This window comes from Haemorhous mexicanus, chromosome 1 (assembly GCF_027477595.1).
Source record: "Haemorhous mexicanus isolate bHaeMex1 chromosome 1, bHaeMex1.pri, whole genome shotgun sequence".
NCBI lineage: Eukaryota > Metazoa > Chordata > Aves > Passeriformes > Fringillidae > Haemorhous > Haemorhous mexicanus.
The window spans coordinates 27542969-27557618 of NC_082341.1; the positions used below are offsets into that span (position 1 = coordinate 27542969).

Here is a 14650-nt window from a genome sequence, read left to right on the forward strand (position 1 = left end):
TTCAATATCACTATCAATTTTTGACTTGTGAGATAACCTAAGTGCACAATAGCAAGTTAGCTGTTATTTCCTAAAGATATTCCTAGCTTTCTTTACTCAGACTTTCTTTACTCATATTTGTAACTTGAACAAAAATATAAACCTTAAACTCTCTATATTTCATTTAGATAAACTGCAGCTCTCTGATATCTACATAAGAATCATGTCCATTTTAGCAGTCTACTTGTGGAACTGCTTCATGCAGATTGCAGCTCTGTCTATAAATTACATCTTAGGCAAAGATAATTGCTATTGATTCAAGATATTTCAAATTTTCTGTAAGAAGAATCAAAGCGGTTTTAGGAAAGAAACAAGCTGCACATGGAAAGTAGTGAGTAGCACAAATTAAACGCACCTTTCAGCCACACCAAACATTAATTCTCCACTGCCAGCCAGGGACTTCACAACCATCATGATTCCAGAGCATGTCAAATCAATGCCACAAGGATGGGAAACGTCCATGCAGTGATTCAGAAGCAACCTATAAATAAGCAGACAAAAGAAGGCAAAGGTTGAACAAATTACCTACACAAGTTCCCCTGAGGATTCACTAAAGGAGAGGGGGTGATGATCTAAACCATGTAAAAGTGATAGTTAATTCAGCATCAGCATGTCTGTATAGCCAAGAACACTGGAAGATATTTGAAGCATATTTTAACAGCACTCAACATTTCAAAGTTTACTGTGTCCCAGGTGCCCCTAGATACTTTTGAATTTCCCTAAGTAGCCTAAAGTTTACCTCTCAGTTGTATAATCATGTCTAGGACATTCCACACATTTTTTGTTTCTGTGAAAAACTGCTGCCAGGCATCTGTTTGGGACCTTTCTACTGCCATTTTTTTTTCCTATTTATGCTATCTGAGCACATTACTTACATCCATTTCCAAGTTCTAATTTAAAAGAACATTCCTCTGAATCATGGCTTAGTCTTGCCCATTCCTAACCAAGTCTATTGAAAAACACTTTTATTTTCAGTCTGAAATTATTTTTAAAAACTAAAAAATATACACCATCTTTACCTGTCTGGGCTTACTGCCTCAAACAATGTAGATTAAATTTTTACAGAGGCTTACTAAAAATCAAAAAAAGTCCAACCTTCTGACAATTAATTGGCCTGGCAACCAAGCAATACAAATGTAATCCAGTAAACTAAGTGCAGAACATTGGCACCAACAGGCAGAATGATTCTGCATTTATACAATCAGAGCTCCAAATTTCCTTAAATATGAGAAATATGCCAGCTAAACCAAAAAAATTAGCAATGGTTAGTCATTCACTTCTGCTCCATTTGCTCTAGGTCCCAATTCCTTTTTTTTTGGACTCCAGTGAAATCCTCAGCCTTTCAACTAACATCCCATCAGATGTCTTAAGGACACAGAAAGATAGAACAAGTTAAATATAAGAAGATGGAGCACAATCAGGACTTTTCCCCTAGCTGCACATATTTGCCTACATTGAGAAAATTCTATGATTATACCCAATCTCATTTGAGAGCTTCCAACCCTTTTTAAGCTTGTCCTGTTAAAAGTCAATAAAGATAAATCAGGCTCAGGAAATGTATGTGTAGTCAAAACTTTAGGCAAAGAAGTTTTAGCATTAGGTAGATTTTTTTGTACAAAATTCTTCTCTTCATATTTAAGCTGTAATATTTATGGTTGCATATCGATAACTGTAAAAGAATGGCAGCAAAAGGAGACAATTGTATCCTTTGCATCATCATAATTGTGAATAAGAACATTTTATTGAAATCCCACATTCCAAAAACTGTTTCCCTTTTCCTTCATGAGGAAATTTTAAAATAAGGAGCTGTGTCCAAAAGCAGTGCTGGTCTGTACATCAGTATGCCACCTCCTAGTGGCATACTGATATACAGAGGACTTGAAGCAAGAAGCCCATTGGAAAACAGAATTAAATATCCTTTGTGGTTTATTTTACATCAGTAGCAGTATGAGTTAGATACCTTCATTCAGCAGCAAATCTATGTCAGTAATCAAAGTGAAAATTCATCTAACTTTGCTTTTAGTCTTCTTTGAATTAACACAATGTACTGGTTTGGGCTGGGATAGAGCTAATGTTCTTCACAGTAGTTCATATGCGACTGGGGTTTGGATTTTTACTGAAAACAGTGCTGATAATACATGACAGGTTCAGTTATTGCTGAGCAGTGCTTACACAGAGTCAAGGCCTTTTCTCCTGCTCATACAGCAGGAAGAAGAACAAGAAATTGGGAGGGGACACAGCTGGGACAGCTGACCCCAAGTGAACAAAAGGACATTCCATACCATGTGGTACCATGCTCAGCCATCTATAAAACTGGAGGAAGAAGGATGAAGGCAGGAAGGGACTTTTGGAGTGATGGCATTTTTCTTCCCAAGGAAAGGTTAAACATGATGGAGCCCGGCTCTCCTGGACATGGCTGAACACCTGCCTGCCCAGGGGAAGGGATGAATGCATTCCTTGTTTCGTTTTGCTTCTGCACAACACTTTTGCTTTTACCTATTCAACTGTCATTTTTTTTCAATCCTTGAGTTATCTCATTTTTCCCCCTCTGATTCTCTCTCCCATCCCACTGGAGAAGGAATGAGCAGCCCACCAGCTTTAAACACTTACTCTCTTTCAGGGAATTTTAGACCAAGCTCAGTTGGAGCAATAAGGAAACCAAACTGAGATGAGTTAGTTTGGGAGATATCTCATCCATGTATTAGTGTTTATCCATAAAAATGGCAGCCATATAAAGTAAACACTCCAAGAGTTTCACATAAGCAGCACAAAACCAGTTACACACAAGCAGTAATTTGAGCAATGCACACAGCAGAATGGTCAAAAGAAACAAATTTCCTTTTTGGTTGAACCTCTGAACCTTCCTTGAAAATGAAGCCAAATTCAGCCAAATTTGATAAATCAAGTTTATCACAAGGTTAATATTTCACAACCAGCTTTTGGCTTAAAGCAAATTTTTATAGCCTGAAGAACAGAATTATAATAAAATGCTGACAAGCCCATACCACACAAATGAGTTTCTGCTAGAGGGTGGCTTCTCTATTCTTGACATTTCAAAATAAATGAATCTACTTTTGAGAAATAAGATACAACTCACATTCAGAATCTGTAACTCTTTATGTTTTTTTCTATTTGATACATGGGACATTATTATCAACAAGAGAAAGTTCAGATTCTTTTCCTTTCCTAAGTTCAAAGTTGAAATTCTTCAGAGTTCATCCATAAGGCCAATTAGGTCTATTAAATCTTAGACGACAACAGTATTTAAAAATGAGACATATCATTTGCAAAAGCAGAAGGACACATGTTCCTGTGGCTCAGTTCCAACCCTTGTGACTTAAATACAGCTCCACTGATTTAATGCAATGAACAGTTGATGTAGATTTCTCCCACCTTCTGCCACATAATTAAGTTTTAACTTTTTTAAAAAAAACAAAACTAGTTCTGAGCCTTCCATTAATAAAGAGTGGTGTCACTAACAGCATTCAGAAGAAATGCAGAACCAGTGGAAGGCTGTCATTTGCTGTCATTTATAAGAATCTGCAACAGATTGCACAATGAAACACCATGACACCAATACAGCATCCAAAACTTATAAATATCATATGAATCCTGTTGACTTGCAAACAGACATAAGACTATTAAAACTAGAATGCCAGAATATCCCAGTTTACTATTCTAACACTGAAGTTTATCAGCTAATATGAATGTTTTAGACTTAAAAATAGACAATTTTTTGATTACTGTGATAGTTGCAATTACTAAAATATATAAACTCATGAAACAGGGACTTTCCACAAACTTTTTTATAGTAGTCTTGATGTGATGACCTCCTGCTCACAGGAGGATACATTCCTTTGCAAAAGGTACAGCTTTTCATAAACAGTTTTGTTTTAGTTGTGCTTGCTAACTTTGTGATCAGTTTATATGAAAATACCTATAAACTACAAAGTAATACTTTACAGTATTTTGCTGACAGCTGATGGACTGCAAAACTAATTTCAACACTGTTTTTACTCATTGTGCTTTGTTTTTTCTTTTTTTCAATCATCATTTGATAAACCTCATTTTCAATCAGAACATAGTCTTTCAATGTTTGTTTGATTAATGCTGATTTTCAAAATAAATGCTGGGTAGTTCTTTTCCATACCGTTTTTTTCCCACCAATGTACACTGCAGTTTTGAAAATATATATTTTCAAAAATATATGGAGCCTTGTTCCATAACAACTGTTATATCAGCAATAATGTCAATGGCACACTGTTGCATTCTGTAACTGTTATATAGATCCATTAAATAGTCTTAGATAATATCTAGTGTTTTCCCCTTCCACAGAGTTGAACTGTATGAATACATACAGCTCATGCAATTCATTTCAACTAAGCCCTCTTGACAGAAATCCTAATTTTCTGAGGTACAATGTGTCCAGAGCATGCCCACACACAGAGGGAGAGCATTTTCAACAGCTCTCTTTCTCCTTTTCCTCCTTTGGGTGTAACAGAGTTGGTGAATTTTTCATTACACTTGGGAATACTCTGTGAGAAGTTTCCAAGCCTTTGGGAACCTCCTCTCTAAGCTATACACCCGACCAGCTCGCCAGAAGAATAATTTATGTAATTAAACCCAAGCTGAAGTATGAACACAGCTCTTCATCTCAATTTTGCACATGTTAATCTGTCTTGAAATTGTGTCTCAGACATGTAAGGAGTTCAAATTCACTTTGACTCTTTTCCTTTGTGTCTTTTCTGACATTTACCATATGTAGATACTATTTGTGTCCAATATTCCCACCTGCAAATGTACTTTATATTATAACACACACACATAGACCAGAACAGAAAAATAATAGGCTCAGAAACAGCAATTTTACAGCAAGGCTTACATTAAATAAATAAATTTAAATCACACAATCCCCACCACAGCTATAAACACTTTGGCACTGAAAAGTTTTCTTTAGATTTATTAAAACTGTCTATGACTCCTTAGGCCTAAGAAGGCCTAATAGGGACATTACTGATTACCATACCCAAACATCTTTAAATGATGACACCAAAATGAAAGATAATACACATTTTTAAAAATCCATTATAAAATCCTCTATTTTTTAGAGAGACGAGTTCATCTGGACAGGGAGAGATAACAGCATGGCAGATGGAAGAAGGTGTTAGAGGAATGAGCAAAAAGGTAATATAAAGTCAATGATATTTTACAAGTATTTCTAGGTCCTTATGCAACTACTGGAAGTAAACTCAAGGGAAGAAATGAAGTTTTATCCATGTTCTGTGTTCTTCATAAGAGGAGGGGACAGGGATTTTTATTTCTAGCCTTCATTAGTGGTATTATTTCATTCCTACCACTATGCAGAGAATTTAATTGCTATCCTTTACAGCACACTGTGCCCTTTATGGAAAGCAAGCCAAATATTCCCCCATATGAAAAGGAGATCTGCCATCTTTTTTACTGCTTCAGGGCATTTATAGCAGGCAGAGATGCAAACAGTGAGTCACATCAGTATGAAAATTTACAAGCACCACCTTCCCAGTTACTTTAAGGGTCCACATACATAAAGGAAGAGGGCAATCATCCAACTCCTGCTCCAGTGTTTACACAGAGCATTTTATTGCAACTCTCCTTTTCCTCTTCCTTTCCCATACTTAACCAGAATAATGCTATGAAATACTTAATTCTTGTACCTTTTCATTTCCACACAGCATTACAATTCCAGATCACTACCTCATCTACTTTGTATCTGGTTTTGATGCCACTGAATGCCTGGCTTCAGGAAACAGCAAAACAATTCCCATGGGATTTTACCTACTGGCTCTTTCACATTATGCTTCAGGGATTGACACAAACAGAAAAATCTTGGATACTGCCCTCTGAAAAACACACTCACAGCAGGGCAACTTGAATGTAATTTGGAATTCACTAAGGACTTTGATAATAATTTATATTTGCCAAATATATGTTAATTAATTCTAATGACATTAAAATAATCTCCCATTTTGGTGCTATCATAGTGCAAACAGAAATTACTAAAGGGCAATTAATTCTTACTAGACCTTATTTCATAACACCTAAAAGAGGTTCTTACTTGATCAAATTTAAAAATACTATTGGTCGAAAAGAAAAGACCACAAGAAACTCGTCAATAGAAGAGTTAAAGAGTTGCCTTGAACACATTAAAAAATTAATAAATTCATTTTAAAACATAAAAAGTCATGTTCTCAATAGTTTCTAAATTAATTTGCTTCAGGATATGGTTATTAGTAGATAGGGTACCAATATCCAATTTATATTTGGATTCTATTCCCATCTAGATTTAAGGGATTCAACAGATCACTAACTAACATTACATACAATTACTTTCATGTTACTTGATTTAACTCACAAGACAATGAAAGGTTAAATGCTGACATGTGACTATACTTAGCATTAATGATGCAGGAGTACACATGCACTCACATATGGCCTAATGAAGCCATGACTGCCCTGTTATCAGACCAAGTGCAATCTCTGTTATTATGCAGCCATTGGTAGATTACTGCACATTTATAACCTCAAAGGGTGTGTAAAAGTTAATAACAACTTATTACAGTAGGGCCCACGTCACAAAAGTCCCAAACTTTGTTGTTCACAATTTGTGATAGCACTCCAAACACAAAACAGAGTCTACAAATCCTCTTTAATTGAGCAATACCCTCATAAGTGCTTACTGTAACAAGCCCTTCATATCATTCAGAAGAAAACTTCACAACATTTCATTGTCATTTTTCTTAACTTACTTGACTGACATCTGTGTGTAGATGGCTTAATGGTTTACTTGAGTACTGAACTGAAAGTATAAAACCTGTGTAAACCTAGAAAACATATGCTCATCAAATGCTAAAATAAATATTGCCATTCACGCTGTTCTGCAAACTGAGATCAGGATTTTTTACACGGCACACAGGGATTTAACTGCAGAATTCATTAAGGTGAGTGGAAGGAATACAGCTAAAATTTACTGCCACAGAAAGAATTATCTTTAGAATACATCTAATAAAATTTAAGTATGAGCTGCAGTACCTGAATACTTTAAAGAGTCATAGGAGAAAAAAGTGGTTGTGAGGCTGCAACATAAAGCTGGAGGAAAGGAAGCCTTATATTGTCTTGGTACAGCAATTGTGGTAAAATATTATACACCTCTTGTAAGTATCTAATTACTAATGTCCTGACTTTTATTTCATTTATTTTGACAACCTAAACTGTCTCTAAAGTGCCTATCTGCATTTGCATTTTAATGAATAATAATTGATATTTATTCAGCACATTATAATTGCATCTCAGCAGTTCATTTACAGATTAATATTCTTATTACCTAAAACAAACTATGCATAGATATTCAGGTCTGGGAATTAGTAGCAAGCAAGCAAGACACTGTGGGTAGCATTATAATTTGGTCAACCTGTTGGCCTCAGCTTTGGTTTTTGCATTGTATTAGGTGTCAGTGGTGGCTGAGAATCCTGAACTCCAGCAAGTTGTACTGCGGGTGCAGGAAGATAAAGAATTAGATTTCTCACTGAGTTCCCTAAAGGTTTTCAATTTATGCCATTCCTGATAAAATAAGTACTGTAAATCACCCAGAAGAAATGAGTAGTACTCACTGCTTTCTACAATCACACTGATAGCAAAGAAAAAATTGGAATATATTGGTACATTGAGATCAAAAAGAAAAGAAAAATATCCAAAAAAGCCGCAGATACCCAGGTTTTGTAAAAGTTTATCAAGTAGACTGACACATATTCTGCAAATTCAAACAAGAACAATGAAAAGGTCCAGAATTGATTCCAGAAAGTGCATTTCACCTGCATTAATTTGATTCCTGATTTTGACAGTCACAATTCAGTAGTCACTATAATGATTTCCTTACTTTGACCAAAAAAAAAAAAAAAAAAAAAAAACACCTTTACTGCTGTAGTAAATTTGATTACATATTTTACAGCTTTGGATATTCACAACACAAAGAAACAAACCCACAAGCACAAAAGTGACATTTGGATTTTATATCCATGAGTGGTTCTCTGGCAGATCAGGTTTAAATGTCAAGCTTCTGTGAAAAGATTTACCCCCCAGCATTAATCTTTCTCACCCATACATTCTTATCAGGACATTTATATTCCAGCATCTTAGAAAGTACTTGGTATTCTTGGCTTTATATCTCCCTATTTCCTGGGATAAGGCTGAACCTAATCTAAACCAAGCACTCATGCAATGGGCACTCCTAAATTTTAAAACTGTCAAGTGAAGGCTGCACTCTCTGAACACTCCTGTCTTCATATTAACCTTTTATCATACAAAAAAAATTCTATTTAAAAATAGATGTAAGGTAGATATCTAAGACAGCCTCCTAGGCAATGCTGCTTCTGCACAAGGCCAGTCACCCTGGAAGCAGACATCTAGAATAAATGAAAGACACCTTGAAGTGCCTCTTTGTCTCCTCCAGCTCTAAGTGGTGCTTATGCTGACTCAGTGATGCACAGCAACACTGCAGGCAACAAAAACAGACCCCTCCCTATGAAAGATTCTAAAGACACATTATCAATTCTGAAAGAATTAGCAGTATTTGCATACAGACTTTGCAAAGGCATTCTGACTTAAGAAGGCTGCAGGTATGGGACTGCACTTTAAACCTAAATCCAATAACAATCTAATCAAGAAGGACATTAAAAATATTTTTAAGAAACTTGTAGAAGATGAGGAAGAATACTATCAGATGATGTTCAGTGGTATAACCTCTGGAAATAAAAATAAACCAAAAAGAAAGCTACAACCAAACCATGATATTCTGGTCAGAGAAAATAAACATTCTCAAACAGCCTCTTCTTGCTATTTTATTTACGTATAGAAACAGAGAAAGCATGGCTCTCAGAAAACTCCAGCTCACACTGACCAAACTCAAAAGTTAATGTCTACTGCAGCTGATAAGGAGATTAATTACTGTTCAGTTAATGCTGAAAGAACTAGTACTTTTATCACCTAGCTATGATTATATGTACAGGTTTGTAAACAAGCATTCTTGTACCCAAACATCTATTTTAGTGATGGTCCCTGCCCACCCTTCCACCAGACCAAGCAAGACCCCAGGGAGGGCCCCCAGTGCTCACCAACAAAGAGGTGGTGTGGAGGCTCCACCTCGAGATGCCTGCTTGAAACCCACTCGGCTGCAGCAAAGGCAAACAAGACTTGTTGTGCTGAGTCTGACTTGGTAAGCACAAACCTACAGAATTTTGGCAAGAAGAAAATACAAGGAAGAGAGCCTATATCAGTCCTTTTTTAACTTGCTTGAGGTTTCTTTTTTAATGTCTTCAAGCTGATGTGTTTTGCTGAAACCTTAACTCTTAACTGTTACAGTTTTTGCTCCTTTCTAAACTACAAAAAGGTTGAAAACTGAAGAGTTACAGAATTCTCTGTTTTGGAAATGTGTAAACATTACTGTCTTAGCAATCTGGTTTACCAAAAAAAAAAAAAAAAAAAAAAAAAAAAAGATTTTTAATATAAGAAGCTAAGGGAAAGAACAGTTTCCATTCCAGTGCAGCATTCTTTTCAAAATCCCAGGCTATTAACATCATTAATGTCTTTCCCACCTAATTATTTTTAAATAAGGGAGGAAATAAGCAAAGACTGGCCCACCATGTTTCAAGTATTTCAAATCACATGGCTGACAATGAAAGAGAGGAAAGAAATAAGATCAGACTTCAGAGCAGATTTACAGAAAGCATATAATCATTGCATAGCATGGGATGGCCTCTGGGCTGCAATCAGTCAGGAACCCTCAGCAAAATTATTACAGCGATACAATGGAGAGTTTCTGGCTCAAAAACTAAGAGTATTAATACTGAGTGAAGTCTTTGCCCCATTTGATCTTAATAAAGGATTAAGGCAGAGAGATACACGGCTCCCTACAGGCAGATCCCCAAGGCTTCACACAGTGGTTCTGGGAAACCAGTGTCACTGCTGTTTCAGGACAAGCCTGCAGCAACTTTTTTTATATGCCTACTCTGCTAAAATAAGAATGAAAGAATTTAAGATAAACATCTTGATGTCTGGAGACTTGAAGACAAACAGGACTTGAGATTAGTAAAGATAAGTCAAATATATCCTTGTAAGCTGACAATAATATTCTTTAGCTAGCTAGACATGATAACCATGAATACAAATGAATCTGAACATTCAAATACAAAGGAAAATTATGCCTAAAACCAGTGATGAATAAAAAAAGTTTAAATCCCAATTTTAAGCTGTCTGAGGTTACTGAGAAAGACTGATTTCAGATATGCAAGACCATTATATGGTTATTCTTTTCTACAGAAGTGGTGCACAATACTTATCTCCAGAGGAAGCACTTTAAAACATTAAAATTGAAAAAACAAAGTAAATTTGCCAGTAAAAGGAATAACAAAAGCCTAAAAAATATGTGATAGAAGATATAAATAGAGATGAAGATACAAAGAAGAATGGGCAAACCTCAGTGGGCAGGGAAATATCAAGGTCATTTAAGGTCATTAAGTCTATTTAAACATCCTTTCCATGTAAATTACACATTAAGAATTAAAAAAAAATCTGCAAAAGACCATGGGCTATGACTGGAAATGGTAAAGATGCACAAGTTAAACAAACTCATTTAAGACACATAGGAATGACTGAGAGCTCTAAATGCCCAGAAATCTGTCAGGATCTGGAGGAACTCTTTAGTCTGCAGAAGCAGAGTAGGGATGTAGCACTGAAAAGATAAAAAAAGAATCAAACAAAAGAATTCTAAGAGAGAGAAGTATTCTCATGAACAGTTCCAATTAAATGCATTTGTGCCTAAAATATCAGGAACTGAAATCCATTCTACAACAGTGCTGGGCAGAGAAGTTCTCTTCATATACATCAAATTCCCAAGTTTTCTTGAAGGAAAAAAAATGCAGACACATTACTTTGAAATTACAGACACTGCAAAATGTTTCATGCTTTTAACTGATGGATGAATATTTTAAAAATAGAAAAAATCCCCTTTTCCTTTTCCCCAACTCATCTCCTTCCCATGTACAAAATAAATAGAAACCCCCAAAGCCTTAACAATGCAAAAATAATTTCTAAAAAAAAACCCCAACTTTTAAGTAAGAGGTCAAAGCCATATACATGGCCTTACTACAAACTGATTGTGATTTTCCCATATTCTTCAGTCCTTTTTTCTACATGCTGTCTTTTTTTTTTTTTTTTCATTTGAAGGTCTGCATATTGACAAGCCTTGTTTATTGACTATTTATTTAATGATTATTGCTGAAAAAAATACACTGGCATTGAAGAACTTTAAAATAACTGCACTTAATCCTAAATCTGCATTTAATCCTAAAAAACACTGGAGAGAGTAGCAGAGTTTTGCTACAATAAAGTATTTTAAACAGTTTAAAGACTCTCATTCAGCCAGACTACAGGGAAACAGCATACAAAATAAATGAGCTATTTCTTCAATTAAAAAAATTAAATTAAATTTTAAAATTGCAAAGAAAAAAAAAATCAACCTACAATCCCACTGATACACAAGCATTTGAATCTAAGAATTTTTAATTCAATCAAATGATCACATTATTGTTCACATTTTTGGTGTATACTTTTGTATCTAAGTGAATGTAAATCCAGATGCTAGCTGAGCTTGCAGAAGTTCTATTCTTGAAAAACCATGAAACTTTATATAGTGTTACATTCTATTATCCAAAAGTAAGTAAAATATGAAACCCTTTTTGAATGTGTGGCTCAGCAAAAGACCACAAGAATTTGATGCACATCTAGAAACTGACTAATGTGTGGGACATGCAAAATAAAACAATGACAAAAAATTGTGGCTCAAGGGACATTTGGCTCTATTCTTCTATTAAAAGAAAAAATGTTGAAGTTAGTAGAAATTGTGACAGCACCATATAATCTGTGGAAATGCTCAGGCCAAATAATAACACAGCAGTGCATGTTTTCACTGACAAAAGCAAAATGATGTAGAAAGACATTGCAAGGACATTTCTTTTTTTGAGGTCTAAAATGGCCTTTTCTCATTTCTGGAACTGAATGAAGCTAGAAAAAGTGTAGATAATGACAAAATCCTGCTTTATGTCCTTGTAATAGACTACTACTGAGAAAAAGAAAAATCAGAACAACTCTTCAGTAGAATTAGGTTGTGTGTTATCCAGAGCTCATAAGAAAAGCCCTTCTGAAGCATGATTGGGACACACAACATACATCTACCACAGAGAGCAACAAGTCCTACACCCTGCTCATTGCAGCATTCCTTGAGACAATCATTTCTGCTTCACTGAAGAGAAATCTGGTACACACTTTGGCATGTTCTGGACAGGCTGAAAATACTGAGCACATGAATTTCTTTGCAAAAGCAGAAGGACCTGGAATTCCAAACTACTTCTCCATCTAATGGGCCAAAATGTCAGGAATTTCAGACAGATGTGTACAGATGTGCACACACACAAAAAAACTGAATGTATCACTCACATATAATTTTGACCTTTGCTTTGCTTATTTAAATAGGCCAAGTGTTCAGCCTCTATCTGGAAATAAGAATCCCACAGCTCTACATAAGACTGGCCAAAGTGTCTCGCAAAACTTATCTCATTCTCAGGGCCCTTTTTTTATCCTCTTTGAACATCTTTGCCCTCAATTTTATTTGTAAACAAAAGTGTTTTGTTTGCCCACTTTCTAGGGAAAGTTACACAATTCCAAGGGGCCACCATCTCCCAGTGCTATCAGGCAGACAGCATTCAGCTGCACTTCAAGAGGAATGCACACTTCCAGACCCTCTGGAGTATGGCAGATACATCAGTATGAAGGTATAATTTCCACTTTCAGTGCAAACCCAACTCACAGTTCATGTTTGAATAGAACACACTACATCAGCTGGAAGGGACTTGCAATGATAATCTGGACCAACTGCCTGACCACTTCAGGGCTGATCAAGGAAAATATGGTTTTAAGGGCATTGTTCAAATGCCTCAGAAATACTGTTTTGTGTCATGTTATCACCAATCTCTCTACCAAGGCTGTTCCAGTGTTTGACCACTGTCTCAGCAAAAAATTGCTTGATTAAATGCAAGAATTTAAAAAAAAAAAGATAATTATGTACAACACCTCTGGATATAATGAAAACATTCAGCTGTTTCAAATAATAAAGCCTGAAGTAAGTAAGTTCTATGCATGACCAGTTCATCATATACCTTAGTTTTAATAACTGATACTGTTGCATGGCATTTGCATAAGCATTTCCTTCTGCATCGTGTAGAACTTGTTAAATATTTTAATTCATCTTCCATCCCAAGACTATCACTATTCTGGAAGGGAAACACAATTTAGGGCCTCCTACAGACAACATACTATTTCACTCTCCACTGTTTCCTTTAGAGGAAGGAAGTTCATATAGCTTTTTACTAATTACTGCAAAGATGATGGACAGTAAAACAAAGGGCAGCATGGAACGTGTGCTGAAGCATCTACCTAACATCTCCTAAAGTGGGGCCATTTTCTGCAAAAGAAATTGCTGTCACAAAACATTAATGCCTCCCTGGAAGCTTCTAATCCATTAAGATCTTGGCATTAACATTCAGAATCAACTGCACAAACAAAACAGGTTGTGTTCTACGAGTTCCAGTAAGAGTTGTATTCCCCTGGAGCAGCAGAGATCAAAATCCAGAGTCATTCACCTGAGACCTTGCTCAAGGAGATCTGGCCAGTTTTGTAAGGTAATACTGAATATTCACTAGAGGAAAGAGCAACAATGACTATCCCAACTAGAATCAGCTAACCTCTTTAAGTGTAGTATTTCACGCTGCAGAATGCTTCCATGAAGGCAGAAAACATTTTTCCCCTACTCTATGCAATCAGAACCATGGATACAAGTCCTCTGGACAAAAACAAAAGGCTTACCACTAAAGATAATGTTTGAATCACTGGTAAATTTGAAATCAAGGATGGATGTTCCTCTAGTTCCAACTCCTCTGTTTCCTGACATCTACAAGTGCACCAAGCTGAAAGAGGATGCCCTTTATTCTATGAACAAATCTAAAAATCAGATCTTAAATTAAAAATGTTTTTGGATATCACAAAACATCACCTTGAACAAAACACACTAATAGCCATAAAAAGAACTTCATGAGCTTTAGACAGGAAGTATAAATACTATTTCTTCAAAACTGCTCCTAAATCAAGACCTGAGTATGATGAAGCTTTCAACATCTCTCGCCCATTTCAGGCAATAATGTGGCCTTGTTTTCTACAACAAAGACACACCGTCAAACCACTTGCAAGATAGCTCAGTTCTCTTGTATGGAACCTTTGGCCAAGGTCCCTGAAACCCATGGAGGATTTCATTCCACAGCCATGGAGCACAGAGAAAAATCTGATATCAAATAGGTCTTGTTGACACTGGAATTATTCCTGCAGATTCTCTCCTTCTACAAATCTTCACTTGCTTTAACAGGAGTTTTTTTAAGTCTCTCAATGATGACTTCATATACGCATTCTAAGTGTTCTAACAACAAACTGCCACGGTAATTATCTCTCAGAAAGCAGGGAAACCACTGCACAA

At 35.9% G+C, this 14650-nt stretch overlaps 1 protein-coding gene across 1 annotated transcript in view; it reads right to left on the bottom strand.

Annotated features, from left to right (window-relative positions):
- The window catches only part of THSD7A (thrombospondin type 1 domain containing 7A), a 266296-nt gene that overhangs the window by 225408 nt on the left and 26238 nt on the right, over positions 1-14650 (bottom strand). Inside the window, exon 2 of the mRNA XM_059843888.1 lies at positions 395-520. The gene's annotated coding sequence lies outside the window, so the exon portion shown is untranslated. The remainder of the gene's footprint in view (positions 1-394; positions 521-14650) is intronic.